This window comes from Amblyomma maculatum, chromosome 1 (genome assembly GCF_055883805.1).
Source record: "Amblyomma maculatum isolate TAMU_Amacu chromosome 1, ASM5588380v1, whole genome shotgun sequence".
Taxonomy (NCBI): Eukaryota; Metazoa; Arthropoda; class Arachnida; order Ixodida; family Ixodidae; genus Amblyomma; species Amblyomma maculatum.
In genome coordinates this window covers 225,637,174-225,661,020 of record NC_139344.1, presented here as the reverse complement: position 1 = coordinate 225,661,020, position 23,847 = coordinate 225,637,174, and the positions used below count along the sequence as shown (strand labels likewise).

Genomic DNA, 23,847 nt, shown 5'->3' with positions numbered 1-23,847 from the left:
TATTGCTATTTGGTGTTAATATCGGTAGTATAATAAAATATAATAATAAAATAAAAAATAATGTCGGCTGGCGCTTCTTGATCAAACAGCATATCATGTATTCCAGCGACAGAGATGGTCTCACGTGCTGCCAGGGCCGCTCCCCAGGGAAGGTTTTTCAAGAACGTGCAGTAGCTAATCGAACATGAAACGAAGAACATGGAACCTTTTGTCCTCGTGTCTAGTTTGAAAGCGCACCTTTGTATACCTAATAAAAAGAACCTGTCTACAATCCTTTTTATGCGAGCACTATATAAAGCCTCGTTGGGGCAAGAATCCGGAGTCCACCGTGACATGGCCGGTTAGACAGATGGCGTGACATCACCTAGCGTGGTGGTGGGCTCGGCGCCGGGGTTGCAGCTGCGCTTGGCTGTGTGCAGGCGTGTCTAGACAGCTCTACGTATCAGGTTAGAATGGAGTCAGAGTCAACTCCGTGTGTGCCTACCATGTGCCTGCGCACAACCAAGCGCCGCTGCCACACGACGCCGAGCCCACCACCACGCTCGGTCATGTCGCGTCACCTGTATAATCGGCCATGTCACGCGGTGTCAGAGCGTGATGGCTCCGATATAGCGGAAAATTCACGCAAGCAGTGGGACCAATGATGGACGTATATGCGAAAATGGAGTATCGGTGGCCGCAAAGGCTCAGCGCATGAGCCGAGCAGCAGTGACAGGGGAACAGAAGCAGGACGAATAGACATTCTCAACACGCAATGTATACTTAAGCACTCGCTAAATTAGTTTTCTTTTCAACCGTGAAGCTGACCATGCCATGATCCGCTTCAGGTAACACTGACCGGCGGTCCTCCCACGCTTCGCTTCGGGTTGGATATGATATTGATTGGCGAACAAAACGCGTCGACATATGTGCTTCCGCGCATTCAATACGAATGCCCTTCAAGGTATCCTACTTAATCTTAATACGGCAACATATACACACTCTTCCGAGTGGCACGGTCTGCGATTCTCTGTCCACCTGATCTCTAGCAAGTGAGGCTCATGCACTGAAGTACCTATCAGAAACGCGCTCTCTATCCCTGGGTGGTCTGTAAAGCGAAGAAAACAAGTTGGACCGTTCAATAATAGTGCAGCGGAGGAAATGTCAGAGCATTTTTCTTTCATTCGTCAAACTTCTTCCTTATTTGATTATATTTCAACTTCAACACTATATTCCAATCCTGATTCTATCCTTATTTCATTCATATATCGTAATCGTCTTTTTTATCTACTTTCGCTGACCCATCCTTACTTCCTTTAAATCTATGAGTAATTTTTAGTCTGGCCTCACCCTCTCTACCCTACAAATAAAAAGGTAGATTTACCTCTATCCACCAACCATGGTTTGCAGGTGGAGGCTTCACACGGACACCGATGTGCAAGCCCGACTGTTTTGGCCATCATGGCGCTTCGCATTAAAAAAAAAAAAAAAGTTTTCTGTGGTGAGTCGAAAGGTCTACTGAAATTTCGCCGGTGTGAGGTTGAATCCAGTACGGGATGGTAAAGGATTTTTTAATGTTTTACCATTATAAGTCTAATCGTGAAGAAAAGCCGGCGTCCGGTGTAGTGCTGCCCTACCTCCCACAGTTGGCAGGTGGCAGAGAGGATGACAGCTCTTAATTTGCAGGGGAGAGTAGGGTGAGGCCGGAAGGATGGCTACCACGGGAAGAACCGAAACATAGAATGACCGCGGATGACTCAACACAATTCAAGAAGAGAAATTTAAACTAAGAAGACCTAATGTTAACGCATTGTCTCGCACTCAACTCCTCGCACCCAACAATGTACCCAGCACCGCCAGACCTCTTTCAATCTTACTGAAAGAGAACCAGCTCATTGATAAAGATATGCTTGCCTCAATATGACGGCGATGACAGCCGCCTTATGTAAGGCTTGCAATGGGCACCTTACTGTGGACTTCAGCGCTTTTTTTTTTTTTTTTTGACAATACTTACGCTTACGAGGCTAGCACAAGCCAATGCTCTGGCAAATGACCTACAGCTTTGTCTCTTAAGAAATCCATCAATGTGCTCCTTAAACACTTAGGAGCCGTAGGCTTGAATATCATGCTGAAAACTGGCTATGGGCGTTTTTACTACAACATGGACCTTCTGACCTACGCAAGATGAACCGAGTTTAGTTTCTTTTCTTCCGCTCCCTTTATTCCCTGACTCCCCCGTCGTGTAGGGTTGGCTAATCCGATTAAACTTCTTTCTTTCTTGTTTCTCTCGCTCTTCACAACCCTCTTTCTTTTTTTTTTTTTAACTTTGACTGCAGATGTGCACTTCGCGCAGGAGCCACGCAACTTTGTATTATATCCAGCGGGGGAGGGGGGTATTAACGTGTTGTTTGCAACTTCAGTGACATGCCCATTAGAAGAATTTCTTCATTTGCAAGTCGTCGCCTTTGCACAGAGTCGATTCCGAAATGCAATTTTCGAAATGTGCGGCGGAATTCGAGTACGGTGGCTGCACGTACACACTACGCCGAGGGAAGTTCGCGACTGCGGCCGTGCGTGCACGTGTGCAGTCACGTCGAGTACTCGGGGCTCCAGTGGCGCGCTCTTTGGAAGCTCAGAGGCGAAAAAAAAAAAAAAAAAAAAAACGCTGCTTCCTCCCGGACGCGTAGCGTGGCGTAATGACAGAGCACGCGCCGAGATGCTCGTTGCTGGCGGGTTCGTTCTTGCCGCGGCCAGCGGACACAAGAGGTGCGGGTTATTTTGGGCTCCGGGCAACGCGCTGGTCTTGCTCCTCCGAACTGATCAAACAGCGGCCGATGCTATCGCGCCAGGTTGTCCCTAACGCAAACACTGCCGGCCAAAGTGGAGGGGAGGGGAACTCATGAAGCGGTGCGAATTTAGGCGGCGGGCCGGCGATGAATCAGCCGCGCTTCGGGCAGGCTCCTGCGGCCGGCCAGGTGAACGATGGGGGCGCCGCCGAGAGGCGCGCACGGGACGGGCGCGTGGATAACGGATGCTTGGGCGGGCTGCTCCACAGGCCGGACCGGGGAGCGGCTCCGGAGGCGACGCCGGAGTCGCTGCCTGCGGGGCTCCGTCTCGAGGAAGCGGCCCCTCCTTGCCTCCTATTTTCTTCTCAACGAGTGAAAACATTTTTCCGATGAGGAAGAAAACTTTGTATCAACTTTCGCTGCGTGAGTACGAGTGCCTATATACATGTAGGTGCACGCAGTCGGTAACCGAGGCTGCGTAGATCTCGTTATGTGCGTACTATATCATTCGCAAAAATTTCGAAGCCGCTGCGTCTGTGGCCAAAGTAAGCGCGCACAGTGACGCAGTGATCCCTTCTTAAGTTCGAAGATGAAGAGCAGAAACCTTTCTTTCCCTCTCGTGCGCGCGAAATAGCTAAATGGGCCGTTTTTGAAGGAGGACCACATTCGCGTCCATCACATGTGTATCAATCACTATCGTTAATCAGACAAGCGCCGCTACTTATGGACAAAAAATTATGTTTCCAGTTCATCTGAATCAGTGAGTTAAGAGGCCGAAGCGCTTATGAAGATGGAAAAATATTTCGTAATCATATCGCCCGTCATTCCAATTCTGAACAATAAGTGTCTGATAGAGCAGTTGGTAGTCGTATGATAAACGATACCTCGCCGAGATTGGCGTAATCATGTCTGACAGCCCGGATCGGGATCGGTGAGTTAAGGGGTCAAAGCTCATAACAGGATGTGGAAATTTTTCTAATCATGACATGCGTCACTTGGACTCTTCTAAACAATCAATATGGCACTTTGTAATAGTATGATAAAAGCTACCTCACAGAGATCGGAGTCATCACGCCTTACAGTCGGAAAGTTACATCGGCTGCGTACCCTTGTAAAAGATCTTTGAAAGTGTTAAACACTCAGACCCTCACTCAGTTAGCTTATTTTCAATTGAGAAATACCTAAAATTGAGACATAGTTCATTGAAGTTTGTACCATTATTATTATTATTATTATTATTATTATTATTATTATTATTATTATTATTATTATTATTATTATTATTATTATTATTATTATTATTATTATTATTATTATTATTATTATTATTATTATTATTATTGTTATTATTATTATTATTATTATTATTACTACTACTACTACTTCTACTAAATTGTAAGTTGAGGCGTACCTGAAGCCATGAAATTCATACGACAGCAGTAAAAATGATGACCAGAAAGTCCCAATACATTACCTACATGGCTGCTCGATTGGTGTCTCAAACTAAACACGAAATCTTAAATGTCACAATCAAGGATGTGCTCAATCTAGAAGGCGCCTCTTCAACAGTGAGAGGCTCCGTCACAAAAAGCATGCCGGAAGATAACGACATTGCGCTGACTCACTTTTTCCATGTCCTCTCTATCAGACTCGTGTTTGTTTAACATCATGTCTTGGGAGCTCCAACACGGTGCTAGTGGGATGGCTTGACGAGGCTGACGCACCCTATACAGAGGCTTGGCCGTGGTACTCATGAATAAGTCAGTGAAAGAAAAAATACGAGAGCGCTTTCAAAGCAATAAAACATTAAACAAAAATCACAACAGAATAGAGTTGACATTGTTTAGCGAAACATCGATTCCAATTTATTCAGTAGAATACTTTGGGCTAATTGGTGCATTGCATGAAGATATAATGAACCAGCCAAAAAGAGGCAGACAGGAAAAAACACAGAAGCAGACAGGAAAGAGACTGGAACTGCTTACTCGCGAGTTCGGGACTCAAATACATACAGGGCACTCAGTCACATACCCCTTTCACAATCGCTATCACAACCTTTCGCCGTGGAAACACAGATTTACAATGGCTGCTGCATGCTTATGTAACAATAGTTCAAACAGTTCCCGTTGCCTACTTCTAGTACACGCTATCTTTGCTAAGGCAGCGCCAGAAAGCATTACAAAAAACAAAGCCAACAAAATAAACAGCGAAAACGTCAACAGAATAAAACAGCAAAAACAAAATCAGAAAAAAAAGAACTATTGTGCATGGGTATCCAACAATATCACAACTTTCGGAGCAGAAATTCTTATTTAGAAATTAAAAAAAAAAAAAAAAAACTCTGTTTGGCATAATGTGGCTCGGCTTTGCTTGAGAGTTTAGCATTTGCCAAAGGTTGGCAAAGTGTTAGTCGTCTTTGTTGTGCGCCTATACAATTCGTGGTACACATATCGTCAATCCTAATCTGTATCACAAACTAGCCACCAGCCTTACTAATAGATGTATGGGAGCGAAATGGAGTGAAGCCATCGTGAACGCTAAACAAGAATAGTTGCGTCACAATTTTCATACGAATTAAGGGAAATCTGGTGCCGCATGAAGGTCCATTAGATGTGCGCCTACAAGCAAATGGCGCGCGAGAAGCAAAGATGGAAGAAGCCCTGCCATAGCGGAATCTGTTGTGCATGGCGTCGTCTTACTTGACGCTTCGGTGGAAAGATAACGGCTGGCGTTACAGCTACTATGGTAACGAGCGAAGCAGTAGCAAAATTTTTGCTCGGATCGGAAGATGGCATGAGTGCTTTCACACTAATACGCTTGGGAGAGTGTCGCCAAGCATTTGACAGCCAAATTCTGTGCCAGTCTTTGGCACAAGCCATTCGAATCTCGTTCGTGCAGAGTAATTGAGCTCTGTGCAATGTAATCCCGACAGATGCAACATTATAATTATTTCTATAAATTTTGCATCAGAGCGTTTTAAGATTAAAGTCTCGTACAATCGAGGAAAAGAAATGATCTAAGTGCTTTGAATATCGGCTCAGTGCGATTGTATTTTGAAGCATCCGCCGTATTTCGAACAACTTGCTTCTGGAGGAGATGCTACCGGTTGATTTTGTCACAGTTATTATACAGAAGCACAAAATGTAGATGCGCAGGAGTGCAAAGAGCTACTGAAGGGACTAAACGAGCTCACCAAGAACGGGCCTACACTTCAATGTCCTTTACTCCTACTGCATATGTTTTTCTACACCTAACACATGTGTGACTGTCGCCTCCTCTGCAGCATCGACCCGATGCGGAGTTTTCGCCAGATTGAACGGCAGAGAGAAAGAGCGCACAAAGGCTGGAACACGAGTCTGACATCACGCAATGAGCTGTAGCCTGCCTGAAGATCAATCGATAGGTCGCTCGTAGCATAGGGTTCCATTCGCACAACGTGCACAACGTCGTGGCGCCTGGTCCTGTGCGATGAGCGGGCTGGTGAGGCTGGTGTATAACTTCGTATGTTACGTCGCAGAGGCGGCGGACAACATGGCAATGACCGAATTAGCGGCGCAGTAACTTTTCAGACAGCCCACGGCGAGGAACGGGCGTCCACACCCAAACATAGTCCCAGGCTGTAGTGGTCAGCGTCGACCTGCTACTGACGGTGGATTCGTTGTCTGGCTGGTTGCCGCGATTCTTCCGCGCGTTGAACAAACGTGGCGACGTTGAGGTCGAGTTCACTCTCACTCTCAGGATTAACGCGTCCAGCGGAGCACTAACTGGCGACCGAAGACTAGATGGAAGGGAAAGGAAGCCGCGTCGCCTCCTCCAGGGCTGTATTATAAGCGAATGTTGCTATGGAAGAATGTGATTCCTTGTTTTATGTTCGAGATCAACATACATTGAAAGCATGTCGGCCACAGTGCTGTTGAGGTGTTCCAACAGGTCATTTGTCTGAGAGTGGCAGGCCGTACTAGCTCTGAATTCTTAGTGCACGACATCATCCTGCGTCATGGCGCTCCTGCAGCTATCATTACCGACCGTGAAGCTGATTTCGCGGACGGTTCCCTCAGGCTGTGCTGAAGCTCACGCACACCAGTCATAGACGTGCAACGTTAACGGTACGTCTATTACTGGTGTGCGTGAGCTTCAGCACAGCCTGAGGGAACCGTCCGCGAAATCAGCTTCACGGTCGGTAATGATAGCTGCAGGAGCGCCATGACGCAGGATGATGTCGTGCACTAAGAATTCGGCGATGTCATCAGCAGTGCCGTTTGGCACTGGACGACTGCGGGAAAGGGCCAAGGAAGCGCATGCTAACTGGATGAAAAGGGGTCTTTGGTGAGGCTATGGGCTGCAGTAAGCCGGTTGGTTTCAGAGGAGGAGACTTGCGCCGTTGGTAATCGCGGCACGTTTTAAAGTAATTACTCATTGATAGCAATAATCTGGTCCAATAATACTTCAACATCCTCTACTCCTACCACATATGCCCTTTCTTTTTCTACATCTAACACATGTGTCTCATTGTGATACCTCAAACACTAAAAGATGTTGTACCCCAAACCAAAAATCAGTCATTAATAAACGAAGAAAGCAATGCATTATACAATATTTGCTTCATACGCTTTCGCATGAAGTAAACATATATCTCAGTTGAAACAAAGTACCGACAACCTTTGAAAGTTTGTCCACCACTATTTTGACGTGATCAAGAGTTGCAGTAGGGAAGTCAACTCATTTCGATGTCCGAAGAGCACGACTTTCGTTTTTGTAGAGTTTATATCTATTAATTTATATTCGGAGAGTTCCTGACATTAGCGCTTCGCAACGTTGGTCATTGGTCCCGAGGGTATGCTCAAGGCAACCGATAACGTCAGCCGCCGCAAACACGTACGCCGTACAGCACGGTTTCGGATACAGCTGCTAACGCTCCATTATGCAGGCCACACGCTCGAAGTTCTGAACTGTGGATTAACTTACTGAGGCGACACCTAAGCTATGAGGAATGCTGCAGTGAAGGGGCTCCAGATTAATTCAGACCACCTACAGGGTATTCTTTGAAAAAGCGACATCGTACAGCACCCGGGAGCCTTTTTCGTTTCGCCTTCGTTAAAACACGGCTGCAGCGGCCATTATCGAACTCGCGACCTTGGGGACAGCCACCTAATGCCAAAACTACTGCTCTACCGTTGCGGGTTCGGACATTTGAGCTAAGTGGGGAAGGGGAGAGGGGGGGGGGGTTAAGTCTGCTTTTTTGTACATAAAAAAAAAAGTTTTATTTCGAGGAATGACGCCGGTTTGAAGCGTGCTGTGCACGGGCGACAGTTATCCGTCTGAAGAGTCGGCATACATGCAGTGATATAGTGCGAATGAAAATGATAGCGTCCAGTTTTCTGCAACAGTTCCTTCGCCACACAGTGGCAACCTGCCAGCTTTGAGATAGCGGTGGTTGACGGCTTGAAAACAAAGGCCGTGTCCGCACAGCCGAGAGTGGCGCCACATTTAGGTGATAAGATGGCTCACAATATGAAAAAAAAAAAAAAAAAAAAAAAAAAAAGACGAGCTACTCGGGTTAATATCTTTTTCTAAGACAGTGAGGGCCCCGCCGGGGTGGCGCAGTAGTTAGGGTGCTCGACTACTGTGCCCAAGGATGCAGGGTGGAATCCCGGCCTTGGCGGCCGCTTTTCGATGGAGGCGAAAAGCAAGGCGCCCGTGTGTGTCAGTGCACGTGTTACTACATAGGTTTTGCCAGAGTTGCGCGAAGGTGCCGCATGAACAACCAAGTTGTGCAGCAAAGCCATACGTTATCATTGCAGGGGCCGATCCGCCAGACTGGAAAGCAGCCGTGAAGGCATTACTTCGGCTGTCCTTATCGAAACAAGTCATCGTCGCTACAGCTCGCCCTCAGCACGGCACGCTGTACTCACGACGGATGATGTAATGCAGCCGGGGTGCCCGTTGGGTTGCTTTCACGGTGCTACAAGGTTCCTTGGCGGCGAAAGAAAATGAACGCGGAACTCTGGCAAAGCCTTTATAGTGACTGTTAAAGAACCCCAGGTGGTCGAAATTTCCGGACGTCTCTCACAGCCTGAGTCGCTTTGGGACTTTAAATCCCGTAAACTAAACCAAACCGTCAGAGAGTGAGGCTGTTAGAGCCTGAGGCCACTCATAAGTTTTATGCTCACTTGTTTGCTTGCGTATTGATGTTCTTTCTTGTAGCGAAAGAAAAAAAGAACCTTTACTCTGAGGTTCGAGAAAGAAATTAGACAGTGGGAAACACAGGGTGGATGCTTTGGTTAAATAAAAAAAAAAAAGTGCGAATAAATCGTGTACCTTGAGCGAACGCACAGAGAGCTGGAGTGGAAGAATTACGTCCCTATGAGTGGGTGATGAGAAAGCAACACAGTGAAGGACTGCTCGACGCGCTCGCGGTAAACTTGCTCACACTCCTCAGCTCAGTAAACGGATCAGGAAGAAGAAACGCAACTCCACATGCTTCGACTTCTAGACGCGCAAATGCGTGGTCTGTGCTGTTCACAGCATTGTTGCCAAAACTTTCCTCCTGCAGGCTGATATATATATATATATATATATATATATATATATATATATATATATATATATATATATATATATATATATATATATATAAAATCTCGAAGGCGTGCATAAGCTCGAAGTAAATAAGACCGGTTGAGCTTCACTTGATACAACGTCAGTGCCGGTTGCTGGGTGCGCCTTAGAAAGCTGCATAATCCGGACATGTAATATTGTATAGAATAATAGACATTTGGGCACGTTGGTTCAGTATGGCCGCGATTCAGTATGAAAGCAAGTAAGGCCGCGGATTCAAGGTAGAGACGTCCACATCTTCAAGAGGGGGAAGGGGAAAACCTTTTATTGACAAATGAAGAGCTGTTTTGTGAATGCAAAGACAGCAGCGTTTCGACTATTAACTTTTGATCAGATGAAGAAGTAAACACACGTGCAAGTCGTGGTACACAGCGATATAAGTGACGGCGCTGTGGGATTATGCATAAATAAGAAAATAAATACTATACTTTGGGAGAAATGTGCACGCGGTTCTGCCGCGATGCCACCCGGCGCAATGGTTGAGGCAGATGCCAAAGCGCGCTTGGCCACAGCCTAAAGTGAGAAAAAGCAATTTCGGCGCTGGTCATGCACCCGGCCCGGTTGGGCGTCTCAGTGAGCCTGGCGAGGTTCCCAGTGCGCGAGCTCGAGATTAAAATTTCGATTGGTTCGAAATACTGCAAGACAGGAATCGTCAGTTCTCGGTGTATGTGCAACCTTATGCTGCATATAAGTCGAATTATATACCACGAGTACGGCAGGTTTTGATATTCGAAACTATAGACGGAATGTAAAAAAAGAAGCTATAAACAGCGCGTATATAAACCACGCGCGTTGAAAACCTTCTCCGCTTTACGTAGCTATCGTGCTTTCAGACTATCAAATACTGCCGCTGTACGCCAGAGTTAAGCGCGATTTGAAGGTGATCATTTCAGTACTAGCATATTTCGATATACGGCTTTTTAACACGGCTAATCAACGCGATTGCGTTGAAGGCCCCGTTTTCCAGAATACCAGGCGTTGCCAACGAAGGTGTTGTCGGCGTAATGAGCGAAACATCGCGACAGTGCCTTTGCAGGTGCATGTTTGCTCTCTGGTGACATGGCCGGGAACTTATTGGTCGGTGTGTTATGCGACGTCACGAGGCCGCATGACATAACCAAGTTGACAGCAGCTACGAACCCGAAGCAGCTCCTCTGAGTTGGTAAGGTGTTGAGATAAGAACCAAACCCTGCGGGACACTTGGATCCCAAGTCAGACACTTTTGGACGTTGACACGGATGGGTTGAAGCGGGCCTTGATATCTATGTCGGGTGGTTTTGCGCACTGCATGATAGTTTATGATCGTATACTGATGAGTATGAGTGAGTTAATACAGGCACACATTAAAAGAGCAATGATTAAGCGAGTAGCAAAGTGCATGTACGCGAACGAAGATCCGAAAGGAGAGGCGCAAACGGGAGCAATTACTGCTGTCGCGTTATACCATTGAAGGCGGAGTACATGTGTTCCTCAAATTTTTCCACGAGAAGGCTGCTATGATTAGGTGAGCTGAGCTGGCCGAAGAATTACTGTATCAAGCATCGTCATGTTTGTTGCAATGTAAGTGACCGCAGCGTCTGCAGAAAAAAAAAAAAAACTTGCAATGGCTCAGCCGCAACTACGTAATAACATTCCAGACGCGCTGGGCTACTCCATCTGTGCCTCCTAAAGTCGTCGCGGCTCACTGTTCAAGCGCCGTGCATATTTTTTTTTCTTTTCTTTTCTTTCTTTTTTTTTTTTTTTTTTTTTTTTTGCTAAGCCCGTTCTGTTATTTCCCACCCTATACGACGACTTGAACGTTCGATGTTAAATTTCACCACTCCCCATATTCCAACTTCAAGTTCACTCAAATAACCTCGGGAATAAGTCTCTCAATTTGCGTGTTTTATCAAAGTCGTAGTACGCTTTCACAAAATGTACTCGAGCTTTTTTCAGGCATAAAGTGTGCCTTCACATTGCATAGAAGCAGTGTTGCGCGCGGCCGCGAAGAAGGGCGTAGCGACGGACCCCCATCGTTTGCCACCAAACACACGGTCACGCGCACCGATATATTATTGACACGCGTGGTGGCCAGCAACGCACCTCCGCTATTCCCTTGCAGGTCTCGACCTTGTCGAGCAACGCCTACGCGTCAAAACAAACGGCGACTCTTGCTTCTCGAGCCGCACCAGTCGGACGGTGCGGGACGTTGAGAGTTTTATTGGCTCGTGTCGCGCTACGCCTCAGTCGCCCGTTCGCATCAGATGAGTCACGGAGGGAAGCCATTTAGTGGCCGGGTCTCCGCGCATTTGTCAGTGGGCGCGCGGACACCTTGCAGACACATTTGTCACCGCTCCGTAATCCGCGCTGCGAGCAGCGGCGGGCCCCCGTCGGGATGCCACCGAGGTGCCGCTGGCTCCACCATCTGGCAGCCGTCCCAAAGCCGATTACGGGCTCGCACGCGACAGGCACACGGATATCACGATCTCTCCATAAAACGGCGTCCTAGCGGCTGCCGCATACTGCTGGTGGTTGCCCTTTCGGACGGCCCGATACGGGTGCAGTTTCTTCGCTCGCGACCACGCTTGGCGATTCGCTAATGAGCGTTTACGCGCGGCGGCGGCAGCGGGAGTGACGCGTCTCTCCCGCCGCTGTCTCGTGATTCGCGGCCTCGCAAATAGAAAACACGCGGGTTGCCACCGCGCACGCGGCAGACTTCGGCAGTCCGCCTACCGACACTCGTTTTCCGGGCTCTTGAGCGACAGAATGGGAGTATCCCGGAAATCGCGTCTTCGCGGTGGGGCTCCCGCAGGTTGCGATCCATTTCGAGGGGCTCCTAACAATAGGGTGTGCCGCATCATTTGCAGCGGCCGGACGGACATGCACTCTGGCCGACTCCCTCGAAGATGGGAAACAACGGCTTCCAAGTCGACGCGGGAAGCAGTTTTCACCAGGCGTGATTGTACACTCCGAGGCGCTTTGGCAGTCAGCTTGTTATACTTTGCTCCCCCCCTTCGCATCTAAATGTTCGCTTCGAAAGCCGGCATGCGCCCATCGTCTCCCGGGGGCAAGCACCTCATGATTCGTGCCCGCAGCAGACGTGAAACTGTCGACTCTGGCCGTGTTCGGGCGAGAAGATACCAAGTCGAAAAATGCGTGGCACGCTGGCCGGACGCATGCAAAAATAGGCGCGAAGCGAATAAAGGGCCGTCGTCCGAAGCTGCGCCGATCGTGAACGCGCGCGCCGCGGGGTTTGGCCGCGACAGGCGGCCGCTGGCCGCCTTGAGGTCACTCCGCGGGGGACATGATTTATCGGGCCGGCCGAGCCGCTTATCGAGCATCTTGCTCCACGGACCGCAATAAGAAATAAACACGCGTTTACGGGCCCGTATGGAGTCCGCAGGGGCAGCCATGGCGCTCCTATAATGTCAAAACGAGAGGAGGGGATCGTGACCGGGGAGGGCACGCCAGGGTGTCGTAACCGCTGCGAGCCAAAACGATCTTTATGGGTTCGCCTCTCAGCTTCGCACAGCGCGCATCACCCCCCTGCCTATCGCGCATTGTCTCTACTCGCTATGGTCCACCGGCGCCGGTCGGCAGACGAGGGAAGAAAGAGGAGCGCCGCTGCAGGTGTGACACATTCGCGGTGCGCAGGGCTCGACGATGCACTCCTCGTGGGCCAGATGAGCGCGTTGCTGGGGCCTTTATTCTCGCGGTTGACAGTTTGACTCCTCGTGCCAGTGACAAATCTCTCAGCCTTCCTTCGTTGTCTCTTGGGCTGCATAGTGGTGTGCGACTGCGCACACCGACACTATAGAGGAAGTGCACTATACTCATGGAGAACCACAAGAGAGATATTCAGCGCTCACCTCCTCATCAGAGCTGCATTCTACTTCTATTTTAATGGGTACAACTTTAGAAGGGCGGAGGAAGCATTTAATTTCGAATATATCACGTCTAGCAGTGATCACGATTCCTACTCATAGTAATGGGGTTCTATTACCCATCTTTACGCGCCAAAACTGTACCTAGCGTGAAGGGACATATAGTAATAAAGGATAGATCAACTGGCTACCAACCTAACTTTTTTTTTTTTTTTTCAGGTTGCATTGAGGTCTAAGTACTTTAGAATGTTTTCATATGACTTACATCAAAAAGCAATATTCGATCCTGAGAATCACTAGATCCTGCTTTGCATCAGTGTGTCACAGGCCCTGAGCCTGCGCTGCGGGCAATGGGTGACGATGCCCACCATTGTACTTTTACCATTGGACCGATTACCCCCGCTGTGATATATTCGTCTTTGAGATCGTACAAAAGGACGATTCAACATCAAATATTCTCATTTGAGAAGAGGCCGAGCCATAAGAATGTTGCTTAAAGCATCGCAACGCATCATTTGTTTCTTTCTTTTTTTCCTTCTTTCTTTCTTTCTTTCTTTCTTTCTTTCTTTCTTTCTTTCTTTCTTTCTTTCTTTCTTTCTTTCTTTCTTTCTTTCTCGCTCTCTCTCTCTCTTTCATTATCTGCTACTTCCTATGTATACAATCCGTGCTGCAGTTCACGCTTGTGCACGCCACTTGGATCAGTCAGCAGTAGTGACTCACTTCAGCAATGGCATAATGAGCGTGTTTTGGTATCTTTCGGTTTCCTTGAACAAGTGGAGCTGAGCAAATATTTTTGTTTCTTGTGATCTATTCTCGTTTTAAGCCGTCCTGTCCGCCCTCTTGCCATCTGCCCCCCTCCCCATTCCACTGCATGATTATCTGCGCCGTTTTGTTTGATCTTTATTTCTTTCCTGTAAAACTGCTCCTATTGCTCGAAGGAAACAAGTTGTCTTAACGGGCACTGTGGAGCCGCCGCCGCCGCGCATTCTGGGGAGTCAAGCGTTGCTCCGTCTTGCTGAGCGTGCCAGGTTGTACACGCCCCCATTTGCATCTTGTAAGTGAGCGTGGAGCAACACCGCGGTGGTGGGGGCAAGAAATAAAAGGAAAAAAAAAAGGAAGGTGGAGGGCGCTGGAGATCGGCGCGGATCTCTCCATTTGGGCGAAATTGGCGGCGTCCCTCTAGTGCGGCCCGCTCGGTCATTCGGTCGTGACCAATGGTGGCGAGGAGCGCCGCTGCTTGCGCGCCTGATGGATGCGGCTGCGACAGGCGCCGCCGAGGCAAGGGTTCTCCCGGAAATACAAAGTGAAAACGAAACCGCGTCCCGAAGAAAGCGCCCTTCTCCATCAACGTCATTTTCCGCCAGAAAAGGCTCCGAAAACGGGAGGTGTGGGCTTTGCGAGCGCGCGTTGACCGTTTGCGGGTTTGTCGGGCGCTCACCTAGCTCGTCTGCCTGCCACCGGCTCTAGCGTTCGTGCTGAGCAGGTGAAGAAAAATCCTGTCGATGCCCCCAAGTGATCTGACCACACTGTCGCACATGCGGAGAGCACGGCGGGGCGCGCGGCTGATACTTGCGACCAGTCTGATACAATGAGAAACATACCGATGGAGCACACCGCGTGGTGCCAACGTGATCATATAAAAGAAGCAGCGGACGCTTTTTCATAGATCTCGAGTCTGTACTTGCGAATGAAACTTCTAAAAATAATTATGAACGATTTGTAAGTAACGAACAGTTACTATACATGCCCTTTCATTTGAAACAAACGAAGCTTGGCCAGCCACTATCTTTACCTCTTGAATAGCTATTAAATGGGTTAGCGTACTCGGGAAGTTGCAAAAAATTTGGAAAAAGATGCGCATCCAGAATCACTTAAGGCCAAGAAGAGCAGGCATGCAATAATTTTTAAATTAAAGAAAAAAAAAAGGAAACAAATCGCAGTCCTCAAACTGGAAAACCAGCGACATTCTTAGGCCCATCGAGATTGCATTGAACAGCCTTTATAATCCAGTTTATCTTACACATCATCCAATTTCTCTTGCATATCATTCAGTTCCCTTGGAACGGTGGTCCATCGCCCTATAAGAGCCTTCAAAACAGCGATTCGAATATCACCAGCCAAGCTTGAAAATTGGAATGTCTTAAATTCCGTCAATTTCTTTTTAGGGCGGCTATTCTATCTCACAAATAGATTACTAGAGTCTGCAGCACTCACTGCATACAGCCAACTCTAACTCTTCAAGAAATACCGGCTTGGATGAAGGATATTTTGTGCGACTGCGTTTAGAACTGGCGTCAAAATGATCAATTTATGAGTCTAATAGTCTCGCTAGTGTCTGTTTCACGAAAGCGCGCAAATAATTGTCACATTATGGACTTTGTGTTTGCTTCAAAATCGTTCTCCTGCATTATTCATTAATGTATACTTTTATTTCTGAAACAATGCGCTATGCAACAGAGTGCGGACTATATCTTTACGCGGGTTGTGTGGGATAAGTGCCGTTATTTCCGGCATACAGTTCCTCATCGTTGTATATTTTAATGTTGGCTGAAAGAAAATGCTTTTATTTAGACTGTCCGCACCTTCCAGACAGTCCGCAAAAGACGGGTAGACTGGTGTGCAATCTAGAAAGAAAATTTATGTCCACGCGCTGACAAGTGTGATTAGGGCAGTAGGAGCAAAAAAAAAAAAAAAAAGCAAATAAGTAAATAAAAATAAAGCCTGTCGCTTCCACGTTGAAAGAAGGCTCGATTCTATTTTATGGTCTCCACTTTTACGCCATCGGGCGCGGACGTCCACAAACAGGCCTTAGTGAAGTCACTGACTACTTGCCAACAGTTCGCTTTCCAGTATTCTACGACCTACTTGCACTCTAACTGTGCTCGGATTCATGCAGAGAAATTGCGGCAACAAATATATAAGCCCATAAGGAAGCATGCAATCAGACTACCACGCTGCGGCAACCGAAGCTCAGCGCTGAGTTCAGAGAATTTCGTTATAAAATCGTGTGGCGTCTCCAATAGCCTGGGTCGCTTTGGGACGTTAAATCCTACAAACCAAACCAAAATCGTGTTGGGCACTGAGGGCAATATTTGAGGATAGAGAACAAAAAAAAAAAAAACAAAAACAAAAAAAAAAAAAAAAAACTCCGCATTAACCGCAGCCGCAGAGAGTCTGCAAAGAGCGAAATTTCATCTTTCAAACATATACATCCTGCTGAATGTATACCGGAAGTTGCATTATTTTCATGCATATTTGCATGCATATTTCGTTGCATGCATATTTTCGTCTTGTTTTATTTCGTGTACTTGCCCCGCTTTATTATTTGCTCCACTTCTCATTGAGTTCTTCCGGATAACCATCCCGCGCCATATATACATTAAAGGAGAAAAATTGAGGGGGCAATTGAGCTCCGCCTAGAAATCGGCTGCTGCCCGGCGCCACGTGGCTGAACCTCGCATCTCTCGGATACAACTACTAGGCCAACGCTGCTGTTTGAGTATCCTGACCTCGAACTAAGGGAGAGCTTGGAATGGGTCTAGCTATTCAGCCAGGCTGCTCTGCTTCACATTAATTAACTTTTTTTTTCAGGCTCTCGTACGGCAGCGGTAATAATAATTTTATGCAAGAAAATAGACAAAAGATACTCGCTTTGAACTGAACATCGTCGGGGACAGGACACGGAAGGTAAAAACATTGGCAATTCACATTCATCAGGTGGATGGTTCATACTTGTTCTCATGGTTCAGACTCTCTCTCTTTCTCTCTCTCTCTCCCTCTCTCTGTCATATTTTATTGTTCGCAACCTTCACAGATAGGTGTCGGCTAGAAAGCGTTTCTGAGAAGGCATGCGTTGATCCCAATTAAAATGCGATTATAGTGATTATTAGTACGGTAGCTTTCAGGTTTCCAGTCAGCCGAAAAGCTATTGTTTGTCTGTTGGGCCTCTCTGACCCCGAAAGTAATAGAACGCATATTGTAGTGACTGCGCCGCGACTGGGTTTTCAACCCACGAAGGCACGAACAGATCCGCTTTACTGGCTACGGCTCGAGACCACTAGGCTGTCGCCGCAATTTCTTATTGCACTGACAGGATTCAAGCCGCACTTAACCGGGCCGCATCCAAACCGCCACAAATGGTCACACCATCATACTGCTCTCACTTTGCCCGCACATCAGAATTCAAGGAGACACACGCAATGCATCGAGGGAAGGCAGCCAGACAGGAGTTCGACCCTGCGCAGCATACAACCCCGCAGGTAAAAGCACACGGCTCTGTATAAATACTTTGTCGAAGATGGCGGCTTTGCGTGGCCATCTATCATGCGGCTCCTCCACAGGATCAACAGTCCAATGAGCACATAACGATCAAAGGGAACAGTGGAAGTAGAGGCCTTATAGTATATACGACGTAATCTGTTTGTCCTCTTTGATAGTTGAAGATTGTCCCCCCCCCCACGCACACACACACAATTAAATAAAACGCGGCATCACAAAAAAACTCATATCAATGATCGATGGCGGCTGCTGACACACGGACACACGCGGAAGTTCAAGGCACAAACCACACCGTAGCGCGAAGCCACATTTTACACGTAATGTTGACATGTGAAGTTAACATTGACATTGCGGCCGACTGAACATGCACCCGCTTGAATACACTGTTGTCTGGAAAGGAGACGTAAGGCTGCCAGTGCATCGGTACAGGAGCAATGTCTCAATCAGAACTTTTATCATCGGAGTTTTGGATAGATTGTATAAGTTGGTTGGTTTGTGGGGTTTAACGTCCCAAAGCGTCTCAGGCTATGAGAGACGCCGTAGTGGAGGACTCCGGAAATTTCGACCACCTGGGGTTCTTTAACGTGCACTGACATCGCACAGCACACGGACGCCACTCCGTTTCGCCTCCATCGAAACGCAGCCGCCGACGGTCGGGATTCGATCCCGCTTCCTTGGGAACAGTAGTCGAGCGCCGTAACCACTGCGCTACCCCGGCGGGGCTGGATTGTATAAGTATTCTAGGGAAAAATTACAGTGAGGAAACGGAATGTGTCAGCATCTCCTCTAACAAAACCTCACAATGGCTTCTCACTTTTATGATTCTTGGTCGTAAACTGGTAGGCAAATGGATAATTAATCGCATGTTAAGCACAGCTACGTGGAAGGGATGGTTTGCCGCTTTAAGAAAGGAAATCTTTGAAACTAATTGATGAACTAGCGGATCTTGAAGACCAGCTCCATCAGACTCCAGAGGGAGAAACAAATTGTTTCTACGCATGGGCTCCCACCGAGAACCCCACATAAAAGTATCAAAAATTTTATACATTGCTTGTAATATTTTTCTTGCACAATGCAACACCTGCATGACGCGCGTAAGCATCCCTGCTCCCGATCAGCTTCTGTGTTTAAATGCTACTCTTTCGAGCAGTGCAATGCATATCAGGGCCTTCATCAACTTCCAAACATGCACAATGGATCTAGAACACATCGCTATCGCATTGTCCCTAAAATGAGCGTTAAGCGATTCCCAAATTTTGTACTGCGCTGCCACTAAGGTGCCCAATAATTGATTTTCAAGATCTTTGCCTCAAGCCTAATTTGGTACCCTAGCCTCGAAGCGAAAGCGAATTGGTGCGCGATGTCCAGCTGCATTAGGCCAACTAAGCTAAATCAGCTCTAATTGGAAGAAAAAAAAACTATGAGTGGATATTTTATTTTGAAGGAACATTTTAATGACATTGCATATTAGGTGCAAGCAGACCGTTTTTGGACTGCGTAGTTCTTGAATCTATTCAGCACATCAGTGTTCGTCCTCTGTACACGGCTGACACAAAACCATGGCTGAAAGCATGGACATTGCACACAGTGCGTAACACCAGCGCTCTCACGACCGACGAATACCGTTCAGTACCAAATGCCTGAATGATATACCAGTCCAATAAAATACCAATCAATAGCCTAATGAAACATTCATACTTTTGGTTTGGTTTGGTTTGATTTATACAGTTACTTCCCAAAGCGACAACGGCTATGACGAACGCCGTAGTGGACGACTCCGGATATTTCGACCGTCTGTGTTTCTTCACCGTGCACTGACATCTCGGAATGCAAGGTAGCCTTGCATTTCGCCTCCATCGAAACGCGGCCGCCGCGGCCGTGATCGGCCCCTCGTCCCCAAGGTCACAGTCGTCGAGCGTCCTACAACCATCACGGTGCACATACATCTTGTCTTGTGTCAACAATTGGGGCTGTTCCTCAGCGGCGTGCGCGCGCCTAAAACGAAGGCACCGATGTGTTACATCCACACTTGTAGCAAGTAACGCATGCTTTACTCACTTTTTAAACTGGCCACATTGATATTTTTTTTTTTGCCATAGGTCTTTTTCAAAGTACAGTCTTCAGCGACTTAAACGACAGCTTCTTTACTTTTTTTTTGCACCGCCCTATAAACGAAAAATAACATTGCTTCCGGCCGTGTCAACTTGGCCCGCGTTAATTATGATTTGAGGAAATCTGATAAATACTTCTCGTGAAAACATAAGCGGATCACAGAATTTTCGGATAGAATAGGTTTCATATGACGCGATTACTGAGCACACATTTGGACCGGAAACGGGTTTGAAGCGACGAAGCAGCCTCGAATCGTACGGATGTCTACCACGGTGAGCTGAACGCTGATAAGGACATCTATTAGAACCTACCGCCACATTCATGCCGCAAACAATGGTCGCTTGTGCAAGTGCGCCTAACAGCTGCATTGTCTCTCAACGCCCATGCCCGTAGAAAAGTTCACTGGAACGACGTCTGATAACGGTGGAGGGACACAGGGGCACTCATCGGCCTGGCGGTGTCGAACATGGTACGATGGCATCCGCCTCATCGCTAAAGCTAGTATTGACCTTGCTGAGATACACGTACGCGCAGTATCATCAGGAGGGAATTCGGGCAAGGCCTGGGTTAGCTTGAATGGCAAAAACAAGAGACAAGCCTAATCGCTTCGGCTCCGTATCAGTAGTCGTAGCTGTGGAGTGCCACCGCAAACACTCAGAGAGTCAGACGCACAGCTCTTGGATGCCACTAACTACCGCTGGCGAAGCCATGGCGCCAGCTGGTTTATTGGTCTGATTTCTCTTTATTCACTGAGCCGTCTTGAACCATGCACAAGAGATCATTGAGTACGGCAAAAGCAGATGTCCTTTGCATTTACGATCAGTGTGCAATTATCCCTTGGATGAATTCACGACCAGCAGGGCGTTGTTAGCCGGTCTGCTCAGTCAATCGTTGCCACGAAGTACAGCGAAGACTGGAGAAATGATAGCTTTGTAAAGAACGTACCAACACTGAAACAAGGCCTTCATTCTAAAACAGTGGTGGGGTCGTGGGCTATTTTTGTTGCGTTGACTGATGATGGGACGAGATATTGGCCACTGACTATCCGGTTTGCGGTCGGAAATCGTGAAATTATGTCGAGATGAGCCACTTCTTCGTGCTCGTCATTCATGCCCCTCTCGTCACCTCTACGAATTATTTGCCGGCATTATTGCGTGAATACCCCTTCTATGCTGACTATCCACATCTCCTCACAGTTCAAAGGTGATACGCAGGATGTCAATCCAGATATCTTAACAGCAAGTGGAAATGTATTAAGGATGTCAACTTTCTCGAAGTGTACAATTTCTCTTTGAAGGGGGAAATACACGTTCTTACTTATCGCAGTCACTGAAGCATATTTGATATCTTTAGATGCAGATACAGTGAACTTAAGCGAGTGTGTCGTATCAAGGCTGAGTAAAAAACAGAGTTGTGCCTCAGGGAAGATCGTGATTATTCCTTAGCGTAACGTCCCGACATAACAGAGCCAAAGGTGTACAGCGCGGAGGAGAAAATACTAGCACGAGTGACAGATGAAGCGCCGAAAAGAGGAGTATTATTTTCAGGAGGTGACTTCTTGTCGAACCTATTGCAAGAGACTAGAGTGAAGAATGCCTGGTATTCTCGATATCTGAACCAATTACACACAAGCATTGCGCTTTCAAGTTCACTGCGAGCTAAACAGTACCTAGATTTGTAACTATATCTCTGGCACAGGCGCCGTCAGGACCAGGAAGAGCTGGTCAAACGGTACACAAAACGTGTTTTGGTCCACACAGGATGGGCGCCACCTCGTGAACGTCGCGCGAGCTAAACCAGCAAACTGCAGAACTGCAGCGACGTTCACTGACAAAAGCAGGGGAACACTCAAAGCTGGCGCCACTGGCGTCGATAGTGAATGAACATTAGCTTTTTTTTTTTTGTTCCTCTAACTCGTAATCGTTGACGAGTCGAGTAGCTTAATTTACCGTCAGATTTGTCATTCAACGAGAGGGCCACCGTGAGGCAGTGTTTTTGTGCAAGGGAAAGTCGCAATGTAGAAGTTGACACGAGGGTAAAAGCTATAGTAAAAATGGCATGCCTGCTGTAGGCGCTGGAGCTTGTAATCGCTCCGCACGCCGGAAAGAATTCCGTCAAGGAGAAGGCTACCTGAGTTGTAAGCAATTTTATGATGCGAGGAATGGGTCAGGTGACATTTGTATACTATACATGCTGACACTAGGAATTAACTCTCACCGTTTTTAAGTTGAGGGACAGAACGCAGCACAGCATGCTCTGTATCGATGCTCGCTCGGCACGAGCTAAAGGGTAGCGTCGATTGCTGAAAGCTTGTTCGGAAAGATGATTAGGCAAAAAGACAGAAACAAACAGGAACTGCTCAAGCCGGATGTCAGTTGCCTTCAAATGAAGCGCTTATTTCTACTTTTTATTTACAGGCATGTACATCCGAACCCACGATCACTTTGCATTCATGCTGTTCTTGTGATGTAATTTATACTCCAATTCAAACTTTAGCCATGTTTTTGCGGTATTTAGCGTTCCTTTCCGAGCAGGACTTTTAGGCAGCATCAGGCGTGTGAAAAAGCGCTCTGGTCTTGGATATTTGAGTACCAAGTCATTTTGGGTGACGCATTGTTTGAACAAGCACCACTCTTTTGTCCACCTCGAATCTTGCATACCGGTGATACATTAATCTAGTAGGCGGTAGATGTCCCGTACTATCCTGAAATGTATTTTGGCCTTGCCTACAGACGAACCTCATTAAACCGGCTCCACTCCCTGAATTCCTTCAGGGTACAGGCTCCGTTCCGAACGTCAGAGCTTGTGCCGAGTTGGATGGCAAATATTGATCTGCGCCATGAACGAGGACATAAAAAGGAGAGCAGTATCTCGCATGCGGGTTTCTCTTTTTGTTCCTGGCCTGGAGCGCATTACGGCGTCATGAAGAGCATAGCTCTGGTAGCAGTCTGAGTGTGCAGCCGTGAGTGTCTGCTCGAACCAAATCAAATTAAAATTAGATAACAGCAAATACCTGGTAATTCTGCGCAGGAAAATCACCGCACTGGATGTTGTAACCAAGTTTTGCGCCTGTCCCTGCCTCGTTCTCCGTTTACGGTACCAGACATCCTCAATGAACAGTTCACAAGAGTTAGGCGAATTGGTTCTGCTACTGCCGAGGGTGAATTCGCGTGCTTCTATAAAATATAGGTATTGTTACGGTGAAATAGCAAAGGGGTGTTTATTTACAGTGATATGACAAAGGGATAAGGTTTCAATTTGGCCTACAGGGCTGAAGTTCTGCAGGAGATCTGAAATAAAATAAAAAAAAAAAAATCAGTGGCGCCGCAACAAGTGCCATTGATTATCATGACAAGTGCCCTAGATAAGTGCCTCCGCTTGCTCAAAGCCTCCCTTCCACCACTGCCACCCCTTTGATTTCTTTTCGTGGTTGTCTTGAAAAGCCATTTAGAGTACGTCTGCACTAAAGTATGCAAAATTGCCTGTATTAATTTGTGTACATTATTAAATAGATTTGCATATCTTAAACGCGAGCTGATTATTGATTTCGTGATGTATGATAATATTAATTTTCTGCAGCATTTGTTTTTTTTTTATTTGTGTAGCAGCTTTTCTAAGAAAATCATTTGGCTTGAAACATTCTTTGGACTATTGTTTGTCTCCTGATAGCAATGTTAAGTTGTATGCGCCGCGTATATTGGCCACCTTTGAACTATATCCACTAAAACCTCTGTATTAAGATACAATTGATCGAAAGGATACTGTATTCTGTACGCCATACCTGATGCAACCTTCGAGCGATATTTACTGGACATGACCGTAAACAGCTTTACTATGCACCTATAATTTTGTTTGTATACAGTGATTCTTTCTATAATTTCGTTTTTTGTTCCTGTCGTTCTTGGCAGTACTAGTTTCTGTGTATCCATGACAGCGTAGCTTGTCGTTTCTTTTGTTGTGCTTCTATATGTCGGGTGCTAACAGTCAGGCGAACCTCATGGCTTCGGCAGGACCGAAGTTGTACTTGACAGAAACGACAATAAAACTATTACTTTGATTATTAGTACTGCCAAAATTATTGGTATTAGCCTCGTGTTCTAAGATCACCTATATGTTGCTCTCCGCGTTTGGCGCAGCTAGCGAAGGTTTGAAATACTCAAATTTAATTGCGGATTCGTCGTGCAAGATAGAGTGCATGCGCTCATGATTTT

The 23,847-nt window shown here is 47.0% G+C and overlaps 1 protein-coding gene across 1 annotated transcript in view; it reads right to left on the bottom strand.

Moving 5' to 3' along the window:
• LOC146205760 (NPC intracellular cholesterol transporter 1-like) overlaps positions 1 to 23,847 on the bottom strand; it is a 54,975-nt gene that overhangs the window by 17,487 nt on the left and 13,641 nt on the right. The gene's annotated exons all lie outside the window — the stretch shown is intronic.